The sequence below is a fragment of the Macrobrachium nipponense genome, chromosome 33 (genome assembly GCF_015104395.2).
Source record: "Macrobrachium nipponense isolate FS-2020 chromosome 33, ASM1510439v2, whole genome shotgun sequence".
NCBI classification, from domain to species: Eukaryota; Metazoa; Arthropoda; class Malacostraca; order Decapoda; family Palaemonidae; genus Macrobrachium; species Macrobrachium nipponense.
Genome location: NC_087219.1, coordinates 67,975,616 through 67,985,615, shown reverse-complemented (window position 1 = coordinate 67,985,615; position 10,000 = coordinate 67,975,616).

The following is a 10,000-nucleotide window of genomic DNA, read 5'->3' as shown; positions in this document are numbered from 1 at the left end:
GTCTTCATCAATATTACTTGATATGGATCAGGGAATTCTCTAAAGTCACAGTGAGTCGGTAAATTCTCGTGAGCTAATTCTAGTTCGCTACCTGACAGGTCAATACGTCGAAGAGTGAATATCTTACTTTCACATACATATCGGTCATAAACTAACACACTTCCTAGTTCATAGTCAACTGCCAAGGACTGGAATTCACCTAATATATACATAATCTCTACCCCTGTCCAAACCACTACCGACCCCTGGAAAGAACTAGGAAATGGCCTAAATATATAGCTGTGAAATGGTCTTTTATCACTGACTGGTATGTCAACAAGTAACCCCTTATCTGATAACTGTACCTTTAAAATTCCATGGTATCTATAAAGTAAATCTCCCGTAAAATTGATATTTGATCCCCATTCATATGCCGCGTCATTTAAGGTTGACTCAAAAGTTCCCAACGGCAACATTTCCCTTGAAATTTTTCCTCGTGAAGCTGCTACAACTGCTCCTACTTGGCTTTTAATCTCATTCAACAAAGATTCTATTTCTCTTTCAACATTCAACAGTGTAGTGTGTATAGTGAAAAACGTAATGGGGACCTCTAGGTCTTCCCGGACTCCTTTTACAGCCGCGTGTAATATGTTACTTGATTTCCTCAACTCATTAAATCTGTTTTCTAATTTCTCATTCCTCCCTCTTAGAGAATTCAGAGCTTTACCATGTTCGGCAAGCTACTCCAGCTATGGCTGCAATAGCTACACCCCCGGCCGCCAAAAGCTTTACTGCCCTTTTCTGTCTTCTAGACGGACCCTCCCCCCGACTGGATTTGTCTCTGTTTGCAGTTATTTTTATTTCCGATGAAAGACGTCCCAGTGATGCGGACAGATTTCTTGTGGTCTCAAGATCTTTTAACGTGTTTGCCAGTCCTTCAACTTTACTACGCGATTCCTCGAGTTCCAATCTGGCTGAACCCAGGCTCTCGAAGTCGATACTTATTGTGACTTTGTCAGATGACAACCATACTAGGTGGTCTTCCTCAATAAGCACTCCAGGACCCAGACGTACTTTCGTCTTTGCGAGCGCCATCAACCCCAGGGCGATGATTAAGCAAAATTTCAGCATCTCATAGAACAAGAAATAAAAAAAAAAATATTAGTTATCTAATGCTCTAGGAGGACATTTACATCTAGTAATAATGAAAAAAGAAAACAATCGACTTTTCTATTCACAAACACACTCAAGAGAGGAAAAACATATACATAGTCCAATATTATTCCCAAAAATGTTATATGTACTGTTATGGAATTTGCTACCGCAACAATCCCATCGACCAGAAACGACCGGAAAGAACCCCCTTACAAAGTACATCTCCGTGGAGATGTACTTTGCAAATCTCCGAGTAATAAACTTCAAACGGAAAAATCAGCAACCAGATTCATCACAGCATTATCAGCAAAAATCCACCTGTGAACACCTCAGGTGCTTCGAACCGCTCTAAGATATGTCTAGTCAGACTTGCAATGCCAGAAACCATTATGCTCCAAATATCCTACACACAGGAATTATCACATATTTATCATCACGTCTCTCAGCTAAAACAAAAATTTACCGTGTTTCCAACAACTTCCCACGTACACTATGAACCCCAAAATCTTACGGCAAAACACCACAGATTTGCGCATAATGAATAAAAAAACAGTAGAAGGAAATGAAAGAAAAAAAATGTTAAAACATTTCACCACAAATTGCAAAAACCAGACACCAAGAAAAGAAAAAGAAAAAAAATGCAATTGCGCGATAGTATATTAATCACCACAACCAATTCTTTTCAATTTTGAGATATGTGTTAACTCGATAGACCTGTTTTTTCCTCTAAGACTACAAATCTGTTTCCAATTTTTTCCTCAATGACTTTAAAAGGACCTTCAAATTTAGGGCCTAATTTGTAGTTCAGTTCATTTCTCACGTTAAGTTTTAAAAATACCTTGTCTCCAACACTGATCTTGGGATCAGATGTTTTACTTATACTTTTCTGTACCATCTCTCTGGTAGTGGATTCGAGATTACGGCTGAGACAAGGATGTCTCTCTCTTGTTGTGGATACCAACTCCTCGATCGTATCCTCCCCATGATGAGCTCAGTATAGTTAACAAATCAAATGTGCCTCGTGCTGGGCAACCAAACAAAGCTTCAAATAGAGACATTTTAATGGAATCACTGACCATAGTGTTAATACTATGTCTAACAACATCAACATATCTCTCCCAATTCTTATCATTACCACCTACAGTTTTCCTGAGACCCTCGACTACTTTCCTATTTGCTCGTTCACACAACCCATTAGGCTCAGGTCAGTATGGAATAATTGTTACTTTCTGTATCCCCATGACTTCCACTATACATTCTAAAGTTTTGTTCACAAATTCTCTATGATTGTCGGTCAATAGAACTTCGGGTGAGCCGTATCTGCAAAGGATACCATTGAAAAATGCTACCACTACTTCTTCAGTAGTTTTATGCTTAAGAAGGAAAATTTCTACTCTCCTTGTAAGTTCATCTATTATTACTAACAAGTACTTGTTCGCGTACCTAAACTCTCAAAAATTTCCCAGTATAACCATATGTATTCTCTGAAAATGTCTACTTGGTATAGGATATGATCCTAAATTGCATGAAGTTATTCTTGCAGGTTTACATGCGTTGCACACTGTACAATTTCTCACAAAATTTTCCACATCTTTCCCATGTTTTTCCAAATGTATTTAGCACGATTTTTCTATTCCTAAGTGTGGACTACCAAACCTGCAATGAACTATATCCAAAACCACTGGAATTAGGACTTTCGGAATTACAATCTGTGTCGTATCTCCTTTACTTTCACTGGTTCTCAGTTTATATTTAATTTTCCTAACCAATAGATTACCTTCTAACTCCAAACCCGAAAAAGACAACTTATAACGTTTCCTGACTAATTCCCCTCAAAGAAACGCTTTCACGTCTGCTAGAATCTCGTCTTCATCTTGCCTTCGCTCTATGAGAGATATATCCCATTGTATAACCTCGCTAGTGACTTGTGCAACTTGGAACTCTTCTGAGTCCTAAAACTTCTACTAAGAGCATCTACAACTACGTTTAATTTGCCCTCTGTATATTTGAGCTTTGCATCAAAATTTCTGATAGTAAAAAACCATTGAACTCTTTTAGGCAACAAATCGGGTTTATTAAAAAGATCTAATAATGGCTTATGGTCTGTAAAAACTTCTACTTAGTTCCCCATCAGTAACACTTTAAAATGAACCAAGCTCGACACTATTGCAAAGGCTTCTTTAGCTAATGTAGCCATTGATCTCTCGTTGCTGCCCTTTGTCCTGAACTTCCTGCCATAAAAGGCTATGGGATGGGATTTCCCATCAAACTTTTGTTTGTTTGTATGGTGTTTTTACGTTGCATGGAACCAGAGGTTATTCAGCAAGGGGACCAACAGCTTTAGGTGACTTCCGAACCACGTCGAGAGTGAACTTCTATCACCAGAAATACACATCTCTCACTCCTCAATGGAATGGCAGAGAATCAAACCTATGACCACCGAGGTGAGAAGCAAACACCAAACCAACCACGCCACTGAGGCACTTCAACAAACTTTTGCATAAGGCAAGCACCATTACCTTCTTGGCTTGCATCAGTCACTAATGTAAAAGGTTTGCTAAAATCTGAAAACTTCAAAACAGTGGGATTCATCAGAGCGTCCTTGAGCTTTTGAAAACTCTCCACCTGGGGTTCCATCCATTGAAATTGAATCTCTTCCTGCAATACATCAGTTAAGGGAGCTGCTATATTAGAGAACCCTTTCACAAACCTCCTGAAGAAACTGGCGATACCCAGGAATGACTTAATCTCTCTCTTTGATCTGGGGGTGCAAAAATTTGCTATTGCTTTGACTTTATTGTCATTTACTTTAACCCCTTCCTTAGATATATGATTTGCTTTTTCAAAAACGAACACTTAGCTAGCTTAATTTTCAACCCCACTAATCTAAGCCTCCTAAGTACATCTGTAAGCACTTCCAGGTGTTGCGCGATCGTGTCTGTTGCGACCAATATGTCATCCATATACACAAAAACATTTTTGCCCAATAACCCGTGCAAAACTGTGTTCACCAACCTGGCAAAGGTCATCGGACTGCCCGATAAACTGAATGGCATTCGTGTAAATTCATAGTGTCCCTTGGGCACTGAAAAAGCCATATATTCCTTGCTACGCCAAGAGGGACCTGCATAAAACCCTGTGCCAAATCAATTGAGATATATATATATTATGTCCCCTTTTTCAACAAAAAGATCTGGTATGCACATGACTGGATAGCGGTCAGGGATCATCTTTTCATTTAAACGTCTAAAATTGATGCATACACGGACAGAACCATTCTTCTTAGGCACCGCTAGCAAGGAAAAGCTGTAAGTAGACAAGCTAGGTCTAATGAATCCTTTTTCCTCCCATCTGTTGACTTCTTTCTCTACCTGTTCTCTGATTTTGAAAGGTATGCGGTATGCAGGAATATAAATAGGTTTTGTGCCATTCTCCAAATTTACCTTATGCTCTAACACATTAGTCAACCCCAATTTATCACCTTGTAAGGCTACCGTATTCCCAAATTCTGCCAAGAGCTCGCTTATCACTTCAACATGTTCACTATAATCCAGATTAGCTAAATGTTCTCTAAATATTCGTTTCCTTGATTGCATTTCTGCCTCTGAAAACTCAGGTTTCCCCTCTACGATAGCCACTGAACCAGTATCACGACTCCAATCTTGGAAATCCAATATATATGTAATCCTCTGGTACCTCCCAACTGTATCATTACAGTTTAGTAACTCCAACCACGTGGTTTCATCCATGGATACACTGTTCACCGATGCTGTGCTAATAACCCCTCTAATCCTCTCGCTATTTTCAATAACACACACATCCGTAGGTTTTCTCACTTCCCTCAATTTGACTTTTACCATAGTTATTGAACCAGGTAATGACACAATATCCTTGAAAAAAACACCTCTATATTTGTTGTTAGTATCTCCCCTTTCCACCACCCCATACACATTCCCACCCTCAGCACCATCCCCAGCATTGTTAGTATCAGAAATAACATCAATATTAGTATCAACATCCCCCTCCATAATATCATCACCACAATTATTATCGCCATGAACTCCAATAGAATCCCCACCATTATTATCACCAAGCACATCTCCTTTTCAATAATCTCCATGTCCTCCGTTCTAATCATGTCCTCATAAGGAAGAAAAACACCAGGTGTTCCGACTGTTATGAAATTAACACCTGCATGGATCAAAATCTTGTGTCTCCTACACGCAGGATGACCCAGCAAAACTCTGTTGCCCAACACAACAGACCTGTCTCGGTAGTCTTCACATCATAATTACCAGAACCTTGAGATGTAGGCCTCGCATCTCTCTGTATCTGAGACAGACAAGACTGGTAATAGTGATCTGTACTCTTACACATTCCACAATATTTAACTCTACACAATTTCTTTGGATGCCCTGGTTTATTGCAGTTGAAACAGTGCAACTGCTGTTGCCTTAGATTGATCGATCTTTTGTTTTATTCAACTTTTGCACACACACGGGAAGAAGAAAATTCTGCATCTCTTTCCACCCTATTTCCCGGGCCTGTCCCATTAAAAATTGTACTCTCTACAGTGGGACATTTTGACATGTTTCTCAATTTGGGCACAAAGTAATTCTTTGTCTGAAGTAGGTTCAATCTTTTCATCAAAGCTATTCACTATTGCATCCGGTACATCGTGCAAGAGCATCGAAAAATGGATCAGTTTATGTAAGTTATCAAATGAGACATTACTTCCTGTAACCCATTTATATGTTTTCAATTTTCTTACCCAATCTGCCACTGAGTCAAAAAGTTTTGAACTATGTTCTACGAGGCTATTAGTGCTCTTCCTTAATTTATAAAGACCCCTTTCCTCACCATATCTCTGTGTTCCTTTGAGCCATAAGCTGTTTTCAAAAATGCTTGCAAATCAGTCCAGGTATGGCATTTTGCAAATTGGAAACTTCTGCAACGATGAGAGAGGTCGCCTTTATTGAAATCTAGCAAAGCTTTCAGCTCTCTAAATGCCTCTATATCATCCATTATATTTTTTGCACTTAAATTATTATTCACACCTTCAATAAAAATTTACACTGGCTGGGATAACACACCATCTACCATTCCCCTAAACGATTTCACGCCCGCACTCACGTTTGTTACGTGATGTAACAGCGTTGTGGTACTCTTAGCATCCGCCATTTTCCTCTCTTTACGGAGGCTCTTATGTTCTATAAGGTTCCCCGATCTCAAAACATCAATGTATTTATATACACACAAAACCCCATCCACAAAAATTAATACAAATTTTCCCCAATAATGGATAGCAAAAAACAAACGCACCCCGCGCCCAGTATATCATCCCATGAAAACAACAACAAAATAAGGAGGGGATAGAAAAAGGAAAAAAAAGGTGCAAAGCACTTACTAAGCGATCCACCCCAGTGATACTCAGATTCTCGCTTCCCTCTCTCTCTCTCTCTCTCTCTCTCTCTCTCTCTCTCTCTCTCTCTCTCTCTCTCTCTCTCTCTCTCTCTCAGGGTGTGAGTCACAACAATCAAAAACCCTCGCTCATATCATTACAAAAACTCCCCAATGTCCGTCGAATTTTGAGAGACATCAATACAAAAACACCCTTCAAGTAAATTTATCACGAAAAAAAAGAATAAAAAAAAATAAACAGAGGAGAAAAGAAGAAAGAAAACATAAATTCACACTCACATCTTCATATGACTGGAAACTGAATTCGTATAAGGATCGCAAACATGCATAGCCTATTCACCACACTCGCGAAACACTTTAATATGTAAAAAATTAAACTTTTTCTCCTCACAGTTTGAAACACTGGTTTTCATGAATCACTAACCGTTTAACACTGAGATGCAGAGAGATACCAAAGTAACCTGATGCTTCAAACACCACACTAAACCATTGAATCAGCAAAAAGAACCCCGCGTTGCCTGTGACATGATTTTAACCCCTTTTCCTACCCAAAAATATACCGTATATACTCGCATATTATGCGACTTTTGAAACCTAATTTTGAAGCTAATTTTAAAGGGGTCGCATCATACACGCGGTATAAAATTAGCGTACCGTCTATGCTTTCCCAAATCGGCAGATCGCGATAGTTACTACCGGAGGAAAACAGTAGATCTTTTAAAAAGTTACGTTTTACTTGTACTTCACTATATCCAATAATATTGTATGCATTCTCATATTACTATTGTATTTTAAAATACAAAAGAGCGATCGTGCGCCATTTGCATTATTTTGGTTTATACAACATGTTTAACTGTTCTAGACTAACCCATCTATAATTTCCAAATCAGTTAAGGCACAACACCGAAGGATTTTTTACATTTGTTTTACTCAGTAAAAGAAACATTTGTTACTTGAACTATTATTTTCCTTTTAGGATACGTAGGTAAGTAAAAATTTATTAAAGTAAAAAAAATTGCATAAAATTAATAAACTAAAATCCTCCAAAGTCGCTCTCCGTGTCCGTATCATCAAATACTGCTCTGAATTCTTTGCCATCAAGGCAGTCATCATATTCGTCATCTTCCAGATCTTTGATAATTTCGTCCTCATCTCCTGCATCGTCAATTCATATGGAAGGTATAGTCTTGTCACCGTGGCGAGCTCTCTGGCGTGGCTTTTTAAAGATCTGCCCTTATGCTAATTTTACAAAAACAAACAACTGCCCGTGTGTGACAGACCTTTGAATGTCCTTGAGACAAACCCCGAGGCTATAATTATAAGATTATAAGGGTTTTTCCTTCCCAGGTACTTTAATCTCCTTCCTATTCGGCCTCTCTCTCTCTCTCTCACTCTCTCTCCTAAATCTTACAGCTGTCCGAGCGAGAGCTTTTTTTATGGGACAACATAGGCCCGCATTTCGCATTTTCCATACCTATTTATTTCGTATACGATTGCCCTTTCTCGGCTGTGAAGTTGAAGTCTATCTATGGCTGTGAGATGACCAGGAATAACTTGTAAGTCGGTGTCAGTCACTCCACTCTTCAGTCAGGCCAAAACTTTGCCATATCGCATTCAAGCAATATTCAGTCATTGTTTCCTATCTATTATTTTCTCAGAGAGAGAGAGAGAGAGAGAGAGAGAGAGAGAGAGAGAGAGAGAGAGAGAGAGTCTGTATACGATTGTTTATTTTCTCACTTGTCAAACTTACTATTATGCTTTATTTCATATTTCCTTGCTCACCAATTTATTCTATACCTACGATATTAAGAAATCAAGATATGTGTAGAAGGGAGAAATGCCTCCAGACTGTACAGTCAGTATGGATTAAACGCACGTGGAACTGGTTGAAATATTCGCAACAGCACCAAAATGAGATGCCCTGTTGATAGAATATCTGACTCCGTTTCTTGTTATTGCATAAAAAAACTTTATCAATCGTGAACCTACGTAATTTATTTAGAATTCTGCGCAACGGAAAAGATAATATTTGATATCTGTAATGGGAAAAATGGTTTTATCTCTGTTGTTGTTATAAATCTGGCAGATATGCGATCAAACACGTGGGTGGACCAAAACAGCCCAGCCAGAGAGCTCCGCTCATTTTGTAAATACTATTGTTTGGCGTGCTAGGCTTATCCCGATTCATTTGGGTGTGCGCTATAAATAATCGCATTTTTCTTACTAATCCCAAGAGTTGACCATGGAAAATCCCAAGATTAACCAAAAATCCCAAGATAATAAAATAATTGACATATGCCAAGCTTTGGAGTCCTATATTTACTCTGTCTATCAGGAAGATACTGATAAATTGAATTGACGGTATCTTTCCTGAGAGAGAGAGAGAGAGAGAGAGAGAGAGAGAGAGAGAGAGAGAGAGAGAGAGTATTCATGTAATCAGTAAAATACACTAATAAAAACAAAAACTACGTACTGTATGCAAAGCACACACATCATCGTTAGCTTCCCGTGTGTTAACGTGTAAACGTTCATTCTAAGAAATTCACAGAGTAGTATAACTAACACCTGATTGGCTGGTTGGTAGCCATGGAGATCTGTTATCCAATGACTGCCCTCTGCTTCTGTTCTATTTATAGACATATGCCGTGGATGACACTATACTCCGTTTTTTTTCATCTGTCCAGCCGCCTGTGGTGTTTTTGTATGGTAACACTGCGTCCCAGGTCTTTAGATAGTTACGCTATGTGTAAGTTTTAGGTTTTAAATAAATAAAAGGATATCTGGGTGTACATTTGCAACTGAAAAGTGTTTTAATAATTTACTGTATGCGAATTACACCGTTAACATTCGGAATAGGATATTATTATAATCGTTGAATGTAAGCTGAATGTAACTATCTAAAGCCCGGACGCAGTGTTACCATACAAAAACACCACAGGCGGATGGACAGATGAAAAAAAACGGAGTATAGGTTTGAACGTTACCATGTTCGTGATTTTCTGACTGCTGACGGCAAAAATTACTCGATAATTTTCTTTATATAATATTTCTTCGTGAAAACAATAATATAATATGATCATTTTAACTTTAATGTATAGTGGTATGAAAAATACCAGTGTGTCGTAGCGATGCGTCATCAATATAGTGGTATGAAAATACCGCATGGTGTTGTAGCGATACGTAATCACAAAGTACAAATCCTTTTCCCGGACCATCCTCAAAATTTTACGACTCTTCAACTGCAAGATCGATATGGTGAAATATATTATAGTCATACTTATTGTTGAAATTCACAAGTTGAACTGCAAAACATTAGATTTTGATTGTTATGTACATATATTTTTTTTGTGTTTTACGGATGTTTGTTTTGAAAATAATAGCTATTAGTGAACATATGATATTAATTGTCCCACTATTTTATTATAGGTGATCTTAATTATCTCAT